This window comes from Carassius gibelio, chromosome A7, assembly GCF_023724105.1.
Source record: "Carassius gibelio isolate Cgi1373 ecotype wild population from Czech Republic chromosome A7, carGib1.2-hapl.c, whole genome shotgun sequence".
Lineage (NCBI taxonomy): Eukaryota > Metazoa > Chordata > Actinopteri > Cypriniformes > Cyprinidae > Carassius > Carassius gibelio.
In genome coordinates, this window is record NC_068377.1 from 22,236,079 (window position 1) to 22,249,313 (window position 13,235).

Genomic DNA, 13,235 nt, shown 5'->3' on the forward strand with positions numbered 1-13,235 from the left:
CACAAACACAAACACCAAAAAATGCTGCTTATTCAATATACTTAAACTAATGGAACACAGTTCTCGAACATTTTGTCAACTTAATTTCAGTGTGTGAAATTCACCTAAATTTGTAAAATAGAGCTTTTAATCCGTTAATGCTGGGATGGCAAGAGGATTTCTAGTTCCCAGCATGCTATGCACAAAACTGGATGGGCAGAATAAATGTTGAAATTATCTTTTTTTTTTGTATGTGTTTTTAAGTGAGATGAAAAAGGGCCAAACTCTTATCTGGAGTTTTGGCAGTTACTTAGTGCTGAAAAGTGGCACTTGTGCTTAGGCTGAGGATGCTGGCTTGTGACTGTTTTATACATTGCTTTTCTCAATGAGCACTTGGACTCTATACACGACCACTTTCACTATTCATCTTGAGTATTTAAAACCTCTGAAATTTATTATTAAGTTATAATATAATATATAAAAAAATACTAATGAGGGTTTTTCAATAATCCAATGGAAGTAAGTTGTTTTGCTTAAACCACGGTAATGACACCTTAAGTCATTGTTCAGATTTATTTGAAGGATTTTTTCAGGTTTTCTCATACCGGGCTTCCATTTCTAATACTTATAACGCTATTTAAGAGCTAATAACTTTTGTGGTTTTCAGTGGTTTTTGCTGTTGTATGTTATAAGGACCTTTGAAATAATCTGACTAAGTGATATAAAACTGTAATATGGTTGACAGATCATTTACTGTACATCTGAGAACCAGTCAAGCAGTCAGCATCCCTGTGAAAGTTCATAGATATATGAAGAAAGAGTTTACTTCTACTAGTATTTACGATGGGAGGATGTTATACGGTACCTCAAGCTCACACAGCACTGTGAATTGAATGGAAATACGTTGATGTGAATAGTGTCTGTCAGTATCTGGGCAGATGTTACCTTTTTGCTTACCCCATGAGTTACATACCAAAAAAGTGCTTATTTGTGTGCGCGATTGCTAGCTTATTGCTATTGCTAGCTAGTTGTTATTTATTTATTTTTGCACTGCTTTGACACTTCATTCTCAATTTAGCTTTAATACAGTTCCATGTGAAGAAGTCTCATTTCCATGTGGTTCCACTGTCTACATTTAAACAAATATTTTGGATAAAGATACTCAAGTGCGCATGTATCCTATGCTGCTAGTTAGCTGAAATTCACTCCTTGAGCTGTTTCTTCTCACGTTCCCAAGGGAAAACATCCACAGTGAGAGATAGAGAGAGAGTAAATGTTTAAACCTACTCAGACAACAGGAAAACAGTGATTTCCAGCAGTAGAGATGAAAGGGAATCTCAAGACAGAGCAATTTAAAGCCAATCAGTGCTAACCCAATATAAACCCAGAGAATCACTTTAACTCCATCCTAACAGCAGCTTTTATTGGCCATGTTCAAAGCTCAAAAACTGGAGCAGGTAATGCTGAAATGATGACTGATGATAGGATTTCCTCTTCTTATTCGCCGCTCTTTAAACAATCTCTTTGATTAAGTTTCATCTTGAGCTCTTAATGATCATCTTGATGTCTGTGATCAAACTTTAGCTGTATGTCATTTTAGTTGTAAAACACAGTCTTCACTAATCGAAGGGGGATTTGTAAAGGTTTACGAACAGCAAAAGGTGTGAGAGATAGGAGAAAAATACCCATTGTGTGCTTTTCGTGTAATATATTTTGGTGTGTATCTGTGTAGTCATTAATGAGCTGTGTAGCAGATGCTGCTGTTGGCTCTGAAGAACAGGTGTCGCAGAGCTACATATGCAGCGTGCCTGTGGAAAATATTTAACCTCATAACAGGCAGCACACACGTATACACACACGGTGGCATGTGTAAGGTGCTAAAAGCAGTTAGCATCAGTGTGCGACTTGTGGCAGGACGGGTGTGTCTGACTGCACACCTGCACACCCTTCATTCTCTCTTCTCTCCTTTCTCTAACACTGCATTATTTACAGGTCCTTACTAGGACACAAGGAAGCCTTATGCTGTTTTTTTATTTTCCCACTCTTTCCAACTGCTAGTTTTTTATTTGTATATATCTCATATTACCAAATTTTGGGATCAGTAATATGTTTTTTTTTTTTTTTAGGGGAAAAACTTTGATATTATTATTCAGCAAGCAGGCATTAAATTGACAAAAGGCAACTGTAAAGACATCTAATGTTACAAAATAATTTTCTATCCATCCAAGAACCCTGAAAATCAAATCCCTGGTTTCGAAAAAAATAAATAAAATAAATAAATAAGCAGCATTGATAATAATAGGAAATTATTATTGAGCACCAATTGTGCATATTAGAATGATTTTTGAGAGATGTGACACTAAATACTGAAGTAATTGATGAAAAATTGAACTGAAAAACAGTTATTAAGAATTTTAATAATATTTCACAATATTACAGTTTTCACTGCAAATAAACGCAGCCTTGGGTGAGCATAAGAGACTTCTTTCGAACCATTTAAAAAATATACAGACTCAAAACCTTTGAATAGTAGTCTATGTACATGTATATCGTTGGAAATTAAGTGGTATATGGTGAAACATCAAGGTCCCTGTCTACAGCTAATTCACAATTTATCCTTACGATACGAATTTGTGTGTATCCTCTTTATATGAACCCTATGACCAGGATGAGTCCTCTATATGTGTGAATTTACATTTATTAATTTAGCGGATGAATGCGGTGCAATATGTAGCATGCAGGAGCGGAGGACCACACAGGGCCTGCAGATGAAGACTCAATGCGAGAGCAGGAGCCTCATCGCCATGCAGATGACACGAGTCTATCCCCTCGACTCAGAGGTAAAACTCATAAAGAGTGCTTGTACACACACAATAGCATCTTCTCCCTGTGCTGGCAGTTCTATTGTGCTATGTGGCAAGAGGCCATGCAGAGTGCAATTATTCGTTTGTGATACATCCTTTTTTCCTGTCATTCCCGTTGTGGCGCAGAATGCTGGTTTTGTTTCCGACACTCGGCGTTCCGGCTGGCAACTGTCAGCTCCGATACCGTCTACTGCTCTCAGTGTTCCCAGCCGCTCCAGTCGGAATTCCTAATTAGATTTGCCATTTTCATGCATCTGATTGCCATACATAACAACACACACACACACACAGACACCTCTAACTGTAACAATTCATAACAATGCTCATTAACATGTATGGTGTGGCGGCATTGATTATGACATTACCATCTAAATGGATGACCTGCCCCCTCAATTTCATTACCAGCTTGTAGATATGGATTAATAAACTTTTTATTCTGGTCCAGGGCTGGTTATTAATTACACAAATTAGTGAGGGCAGGGTAATCAACTTAGGGTCTGTTTGCCTTATAATAATTGATCTAATTTTTAGCGAACGTAGCTGTTGGGCAAGGCTGAGAGATTACCTCGTTAGCAAAAGTTTAATTCTGATCATAGTTCATGAGTCGTTCGCCTTAAGGTCAGATCTGAATGTCAGAAGCGTTTGAAATTGATTGGTGTTAAATTGAATCAATTTCATGTTCAGGAAAAACAATAACAGTTAATGGATTACACTGAAACGCCATCTGTGGAGGAAGGAAGAGATAGAGCAGGAGAGAGATGGATTACAAAAAAAGAAAGAAAGAAAAAGGGAGGGGGAGAGAAAGAAGTATAGGAAAGAAGGAAGGGGATGTTAGTTCAGACAGGAAGAAAGAAGCATATGGGAAGGAAAATAAAGAATGTAAACATGGAAAGAAGGAATGAAGGAAGAAAGAACTTAGTAATGGAGGTAGGAAAAAAGAACGTAGAAGACGAGGGCAGGAAAAGAAAGGAATATGGATGAAAGAAAAACGAAAGGAAGAAAGTGAAAATGGAAGAAAGAAAGGAGTAACAGAAAGGAATGAAAAGAAAGAAGTATGGATGAAATAAATAATGAGAAAGAAAGAAAAGAAGAAAAGGAAGGAAAAGAGAGGCATGGAAAAGAAGAAAAGTATGGACAAGAAGGCAGGAAAAGAAAAAAGCATGGATGAATTAAAGAAAACTTAGTTAAGAAAAGTAAGAAGGACAGAAAGAAAGAAAAGAAGTATGAACAGAAGGGAAAGAATAGGAAAGGATGAAAAAGAATTATGGACATGGAAGAAGAAAGGAAAAGAAACCGAAGCATGGATTGGAGGAGGAAGAAAAGGGAGGGAAGATGGATAAGGAAGAATGAGAAAGGGTTAGAAAGGAAAAAAAGGAAGGAAAAGAATGAAAGTATTGATCAGAAAGGAAGGAAGGAACGAAGAGTGTTTCGTACTTTTTTTTTTATGAGCAGAAAAAAACAAACCAGACAGAAGACTCATAGAGGCTTTAATAGAAACCAAAACCAAAGTGTTCAGTCAACTTGAGTTCACAACACTTCACTCCTTTATTTCACAAAGAGCGGCTGCAGGTAATAACTACTATCAGAGTTTGCAGAATGCAGGCGTCTGTCGTTCTCTCCATTAATTCACTGTTTTTTCTCTCTCTCTCTCTCTCTCTCTCTCTCACTCTTTGATTCAAGTGACTGGAAGAATGCCAGCTGTTACAAATCCTCCTGATCCTTTACAAAGCTAGTGCACACTGATGGGAAAAAAGAGAGGAAGAAGTTAGAGAGAGAGATTTACTTGTTCTATGAGGTCTTCACAAACTCCTGTCTTCTCTCTCTCCACCTGGAAGGACAGCAGTCATTTGCAGAATTTTTTTCACATCACATTTTAATATGCACTGTGCTTTTTCTCATTCCTCCTTCCGTCCATCCATCCCTCCCTCCCTCGCTCACAGCTCGGAGTATGAAATCCTTTCATTCAGCTTTATTCGCCGTTGCCAAACTCGGCCTCCCTGCCAATCATGGCTGAGCGACAGCACATACAATTTTCTGCCAGCAATTTGCCCCCTTAAGAGGAAAATTGCTTTGGATAGAACCTCTCCCAGCAAGACAACCACAATAAACAGCTACAACTGTAATGGCATTGGTGCCGTCAGCCCCGGGCTGGGACGGGCGTCCTCACACACTGAGGAGAGATGCTTTAAACCGACCCTGCCCTGTAATATCCACACCTGCACAGAGCCGAGCGCTCCGCCAATCCTCCCTTAAACATAACTCAGTGCATCGTGCCAGAATGACTCCCATGAAAGGCTTTTGTCAGATATGCCACAGGACAGCCTATGTGCTTGCGTGTGCAGATTGTCATTTATTATATGATGTGTGGCTTTCTGTCAGTGCGTGTATTGATTTGTGTGCCGGCAGAGAGGCAGAGGTCACTTTGATCGGTGTGAGATGAGGAGAGGGAATAGCAGAGAGCAGACATTCCATTAGCTGAGAAAAAAGGACTCCAAATAAAGAGGAATATGTTAAGGACAGGCTGCAGCGGCGGGGTGATATGACTGTAATTAAGAGAAGAGAGAAAACAGTGGAGTGTCTGCTGCAGGAGGCTATTGTCTGACGGAGACTGCCAAGATCCTGCTCTTATAATACACGCTTGACCTTTTTGCAACCGCACCCCCACCCGTCCACTCATCCGTTCTCCCTTTCTCTTTCACGGGTCTCGCTTACAATCACACTTGCCGCTCTTCTCACGCAAACTTTTACATCAGAGGGCTCAATCCAGATTGTTTTGCTCAGATACGAAAATTTGATCATCTGGACCATGTGTTGTCTTTTTCAGTGGTCAGATTAAACTAAAATGGCCTATGTTTGAGGGAAGGTATCAGTGAATTCTGGACACTTTTCATCTCGGTGACAAGAAATACTCGATTTTAACCTTACATTGACCTTTTCTAATTGCACCGGGGACAACGTGTAATACTTTAATAAACTTCTTTCAGAAACACACGGAGGCCTTATTAACAGTAGATTGGATATCTGTATACACGGGGTGTGTGGTAGTCAGACAGGGTTTATTAGTTAGGTGTTTTGAGGTCTGCATCTCTTCACAGTGTCAAAGACATAAGAGCACTACTTAATCATTGTTTGTCTGACTGGGGATCCCACTGGGGCTGAGTGTGTGTGTGTGTGTGTGTGTGTGTGTGAGAGAGAGAGAGACAAAGACCAGAACCTCTGGATGGGTTTGTATTTTATTCTGAGTCTTGGGCTTTCTATTTCAGGCGATGCAACAAACTGGATATTCATTTAACAGCTAGCGTATCTGTGTCATGAATGTGTGCAGTTCAATGCTCTTAACCCTGCTGAAGAGAATGAGTGCAAAATTAAGCAAGCAGTTGAGCAAGTAAACAGAAAAAAAGAACACACTGTGTTCTTATCCCATTCCCTGAATTTTGATAATCTGATATGAATGAAGCATAATGGCAACTTAATTGAGCGAGTCATACCCATTTCTGTGTTTCCATAAAGCATCCTGAACAATCTGGAAGAAAACAGGAATAAAAAAAGTGTATATTCAGGGTTTCTATGCTGATAAAGACGAGCACACTCACATTATATAATGCCTTACTATAAGGTGGCCATCTGTCCAGTTTTAGGTTGGAGAGTCACACATATGTCCTACTTTAAAGATGATCTCTGTTTTAGATTTTATCCAATAGTAAAATAGTTAAGAAAAAAGGCTGTGTAAATTAATCTTAAGTAATATATTTTAGACACAATATTGCTCTTTTCCACCAGTGACAACCGTTCAAACAGTGAGATCAGAACATTTGTGTGTCTGGTCAACACAGTGGTGTTTAATTCCTGAATGAGTCAGCCATTTTGAACAAATTAGTTGAATGAATGAATCAATGACTCACTCATTAAGACATTTTATTGCAATAGCCCTAGATATTCGTAATAATATATTTTTATTCTAATATCAATCATTGAATAGATTTAAGAATTAAAGGTCAGTGTCAGTGGTCCACTTGAGAGATAGGTGGCGGAAAATATATTGCGGGGAATCAGAGGTAAAATATATCATACATCTAATCACACGTGTAAACCACACCGCTGTGAAACAGATCTCAAGAACATCACCAGCTCCTAGAATACCGGTTAAAAGGTCAAAGAGAGCCTTTGTGATGATATTTGACATAACTCAGTTTAATTACATTTATAAGAAATTCACACACAAATCAATTTCCTCATGTCACCATCTCTGCTTAATATTGTACAAGGGCCAGGCACAACAATAGCTGGGTCACCCACAAAGACCTTTCTTAAATTGTAAAGCAAGCAACCGCTAAAACAGCGAATGTTACAGTCAAACAAAGAAACAAGGATTGCTGGGGGAAGGGATACATCACACAAAATTGATTAATATTTGCTTTTAGAATGACACTGGCATGATGCATGGGTGCTTAAGTCATGCAAATGAATATCTTAAATAGATGAATCACAGCAGCCCCAGTAAAGTTCAACAGGCAGATTTGCATATTTATATTAGCTGTAACAGACAGTAAGTGCATCAGGGAGGAGGGCATATAATGCATTTGTCAAAGTACACCTCTAACATGGTCGAACGCTGAGCTTATTAACTTATACAATTCTGATATCTTCAATTATTCACACAAAGCATGCCTCACTAGATGTATTGTGCATTTTGACAAAAGGAACAGGCATCAGAGAGAACATAAGGACACAAATAGAGCCTGTACATTTAAAAGCACAGATATCAAAAGCAATATACCACTAATCCAAAACAATACATCTATATATTGTAACCATTGTGATGTAATCAAACAGCCCTAGACAGAGGTTTTGTGTCAGAGTTACTGTATGTTTAAGACTATACACTCCCTGAATTAAAAGCGAACTAAAATAATGTATTGCTTTCTCTTTTAACATATATTAATAATTAATTAAACCAGCAATTACTTCAGTCCAATTACTCTATGATCCCTCAGACATCATTTTAATATAATGATTTTGTCCTCAAGAAACATGATTATGAAGTCATCAAGTGCTCATAAGATGTCTTTACTGTTATTTTTGATCAATTAAATGCATTCTTGCTGATATGAAAGTATTAATTTCTTTCAATAAATAAATAAAATTACAAATAAAAATAAAAAAGAACAGTAGTGTAAATAATGTCCAATATAAACAGAAATGCTCTCTTTGAGCTTTTTACTCAAAATGTACAAATATATTACAGAGATTGTTTTCAGTCTAAATATTGTGTGTATTGTATAGATTTCACATGCTCTCTAGCAAAATGTGATATGAGTTAATCTACTCATCTCCATCCTTCCACACTAATGGCCAACTGCCTCCCTATTCATGATTACAACTGATAATATCATATGACGCCACATGTAATTTATGGACGGAATAACATATGCAATATGTGAGAGGTTGTATGCTGCCTTGACGAAAGGTGATACACAAAATGTGAGACAGAATATTAAATTAGTAATCTGCTGAGCCATATGTTAAGCACTCAAGCCGTTCCTTATTCTAAAGAATATTTTGGAAAACAGCTTCATTTTGAGCCATATCAATGAACGCCATTAGTTTAATGCAGTCCAGAGGAGTCAAATGTAACTTTATCTGTGTGCTGTTTGAATTGTTGGGTTTAGTGTTGGCAGACACTCAATCTCTTGGGTTTGCTCATTGTTTTCATCAGGTGCACTGTTCCTATTCATTGTGTTAAACAGGCCATTATACAACTGCAATTACAACACACTCCACCGCTCTGCAGGTGCTAGGAACCCTGGCAAAAAGGGGAGTTTTAGCTTTGCTCGCTCTCGAGGTGAATGGCATCCCAGACTTTGTGATTGCCAGTTTTGTAGTGTTGGTTCACTGCATTAGTGTTGCCAGATTAGGATTGTTTTACACCAACTGGTTGCTTTACACTTTGCCATGACGGTAGTGTAACCCTGAGGAAAATGATTTAGCTTCGTAAATGATGAGTGAATCTCGCCTGTTAGATTGACTTCACTTGCAGGATTTTGGCTCTGAATGTTTATTACATTTGGCAGCCCTAAAATACTGCCAACATTTTATGCTGTTTTTATATACTATAGACTACCAAATGCAATAAGGGTGCATTTATTTTATCAAAAATCAAATAATCAAAAATAAATAATAATAATAATAATAATAATACAATACTGTGCAAGAATACTGTTTTTTAAATGTAATTTAATACAATTATTTATTTTTCAGGAGTCTTTGATGAATAGATTCAAATTCCTTTGAAACAGTTATTTTGTAACATAAATGTCATGGACGAATGGATGGATGGATAGATGAGGGAAAGGAAGCATGGAAGGAAGTCGTAAGTGACTTGTGGTTTTGGTGGCAATAATTCTTCATCAGCCTTAACTGGAGCAGACAGGTCCTAATTAGCTGGATTTATGCTTTTTTTCAGAAATATGAACAAGCTCCAGTCATTTCAGCACTGCAGTGATGATAACACCAAATCTAATCAGAGAGAGCAAAATGGATTTTAAAAGCCTGTTGCTGTAATGCTTCCACTCATAACCCAGCATTTCAACCACATGCTTAACTTAATTCCCCTCAGAGAGGCAGGCTGAAATATGACCGGCTCATATAAAGAGACTCTTTCTCTGCATTTAACAGGCAGAAGGACACTTCAATTTAGTTGTATGATGGGATGAATTACAGACTATGAGAGAATAACAAACAATACAGAAATTTCATTATGGTTTCCCACCAATAACTGAATTATAGAGGACAAAACTCCAACAGATAAAAACATGGAGAGATGGATTGATGGGGAGCAGCGACAGATATGGTAGTTCTTGGGATTCTTGGACACACTGATATCATTCACCTAATGCAGAACATGTAGGCGCCAGTTAGAAGCACGCATGGTGCATTTACATTCAGCAAAACAACTTTAGGTTCGAAGGGATGCAAAAGCAACCAGACTCATTCACACATTTACATGTTCAAACATCTCTTGCTGATTCGCACAGTTGTTGTGATGTAGATCTCCACACCTTCAGCTTGTATTCTCTGATGGAAAGGTTGCCGTAGGTAATTACTGTATTGAGCTGATATGAAATATCAAATGGCTGGTTCAATAGCTCCCATGGTGGGTGAAAATTCACTGTACACTTTATGAGCTCATAAATCAATACAAGAAAAAACAGCAGTTAAGCTTCCAACAGAAGCTATTAAATCACTTAGCTGGATTAAGACATTCTATGTCTTAAGACAGTCTATGTCAGCTGCCAATAGTTTCTAACACCTCCTGCTAAACAAGTAGTATAGACCGGTGCTGATTGCTTCAACTTTTACACATACTGAAATATTCACCAAGGCACAGTGTGCTGTCAAAGCACTGGCAAAGAAGAGATGATTATGTGCTATATCACAGGGTAAAAAGAAAAAAGGGAGATGGAATTAAGTCGGATTTTGAGCGTGAACTTTTTGTGCCACATTGTAGGAAATTTGTGGGGAAAATAGGATACATCTAATAAATATCGTATAGATCAAAAATAGAAAATAGGCATGTAGATGCACTTTAAAAGTTTAATTTCAGTTGGACTAAAGCTATAATTCAGCTTTTTAAAATATTATGTAGTCTGACAGAAATCAAACCAGAACAAACAGTGCTGATACTGTGATTACATCTCGCCTTTATTTAGTATGTTAACATGTTAGTCTTACTGCAAGTGTCATTGTGCACTTAGAGATGATGTGAAATGTGTATTTAATTCTCCAATAATTATGTACTGGGCCATGTATACTTTGACTGTCAGATGAAGACTGTAGTTTGAGTATGAAAAACTCATACACTTCATCAGGTTCATAAGAATGGACATGCTCTATAAAGGTCCTAGATCATTTATATATATATATATATATGTATATATATACACAGTACAGACCAAAAGTTTGGACACACCTTCTCTTTCAAAGAGTTTTCTTTATTTTCATGACTATGAATATTGTAGAGTCACACTGAAGGCATCAAGGGCTATTTGACCAAGAAGGAGAGTGATGGGGTGCTGCGCCTCCACAGTCACCGGACCTGAACCCAATCCAGATGGTTTAGGGGTGAGCTGGACCGCAGACAGAAGGCAAAAGGGCCAACAAGTGCTAAGCATCTCTCGGAGAACTCCTTCAAGACTGTTGGAAGACCATTTCAGGTGACTACCTCTTGAAGCTCATCAAGAGAAAGCCAAGAGTGTGCAAAGCAGTAATCAAAGCAAAAGGTGGCTACTTTGAAGAACCTACAATATGACATATTTTTTTAAGTTGTTTCACACTTTTTTGTTATGTATATAGTTCCATATATAATTCCACATGTGTTAATTCATAGTTTTGATGCCTTAAGTGTGAATCTACAATTTTCATAGTCATGAAAATAAAGAAAACTCTTTGAATGAAAAGATGTGTCCAAACTTTTGGTCTGTACTGTATATATATATATATATATATATATATATATATATATATATATTTATTATTATTTATTTTTTCAGAAAGACATTTCATCAGCTGAACAATCGTTATGTTGTTAAACTACAGTGCAATCCATACTTCTGCCCTCTTAGCCCTATTTTCATTCCTGTCGAATAAATATGGCACTACCCTGTCTATTAAGGCCTATTTTAGCTGGGTTATAAACATAAACACATTATGTGTTCAGTGACTGAATCATATCAATCATAATTGCACTAGATGTAATCAATCTTGCCCACAGTGCACTGGGGTCAGGTAGGAAACTCGTTCTCATTTACAATCAATTACACCTCATCAGAGAGAGTGGGAGAGAGAGAGAAAGAAAGAGAGAGGGAGGAGGAGAGAGTGAGAGAAAGATAAAGAAGGATGGGGTGAGGATATTTTTTGCTCTACCTCTATAAATACCAGCAGGAGGGCCTTGGCCTGCAGATCAATGCAGTGCAGTTCTTCTGTCAGGGCTGTAATGGTCTAATGGCAGCTGGCTCTCTCATTGCTAGAAATCAATAGCCCGTCTCTCCTGGTCTCAGACCGGGGGACACGCTGTATGTGTGTGATGCGCTGGATTGGGGTTAAATGACAACCACAGGGTTCCTGACTAGATTTTAGCCTTGTTTCACTGGATGACCCCTACTGGCTGCACCTCGCCTCCGTCTGGAGACCCCAGCAGCACAGAGGTGAGGAGAAGACCACCTGCGTCTCCACATCCACAGCATGACTGACCACGCTAGTTACTTTATTACTTTAAACGGCTATCACATGCTGACCCAACATTTTTTTTTTATAGATTTTATAATATTTAATAAATATGCTACATTTAATAATAATATTAAATAATTTAATATTGTACTTCAGTGCATCCATGAAATCCACTCTGCTTTCAAGGCATTCCTCACTAATTTGGCCAATTATTGCCCAGAGTGAATCAGTTCATGTCTTTTTGTTCAAGAACAAATTTAAGGACTACCTTCTGTTTCTCTCACACTTTGTATCTCTCTCTCTCTGTTTCACCCTCTTTGTTTTCCTCTTATCTATTTGCCTATTACCACTAATATGGAGAACATCTCTAAACTTCAGCCAGAATTTTAATGAAGACAACCATGGCAATGCATTCAACAAGACAGGGAGGCTCAGAGCAAGACAGAGAACTGAAAAAAAGCATCAAACAAACATAGCGATGGACAGATGAACACACTCATTGGCAGACTGATACACGAACTGACACAGGCCTTCTTAGATAGACAGAAAGGTACACACACTCGTACTCACACACATAGACACAGGTGACAGTATATAGGGAACCTTCCGAATGCTTGACAGAACAGTTTTTTACAATAATAATAATAATAAAAAGGAAACGTTTGAAAATGTGCAAAATGAATGAATGAATAAAAATAAATAAATGTGCATATACATTAAAGTTTGGGGTTAATGTAGTTGAAGCACTGAATTGATCAAAAGTGACAGTAAATACAGTTAATGTTTAAACCTCCTATTTGAATCCTAAAAAAAATCTATTTTTCAAATGTTTTGTCTGTGTGAACAATTAACAAAATTTCTACAAAAATATTAAGCAACAGTTTTTGCAGCATTAATTAAAAAAAAATTCAAATCAGCTGATTTTCAGGATCGGACAATATTTGGCTGAAATACAGCTATTTGAAAAGCAGGAATCTGGGTGTGCAAACAAATCAAAATACTGAGAAAATTGCCTTTAATTTTTCCAAATGTATTCTTAGCAATGCATATTACTAATCAAAAATTAAATGTTGATATATTTATGATAGGAAATTTACAAAATATTTTCATGGAACATGATCTTTACTTAATATCCTAATGTATATATACATAAATATATATATATAT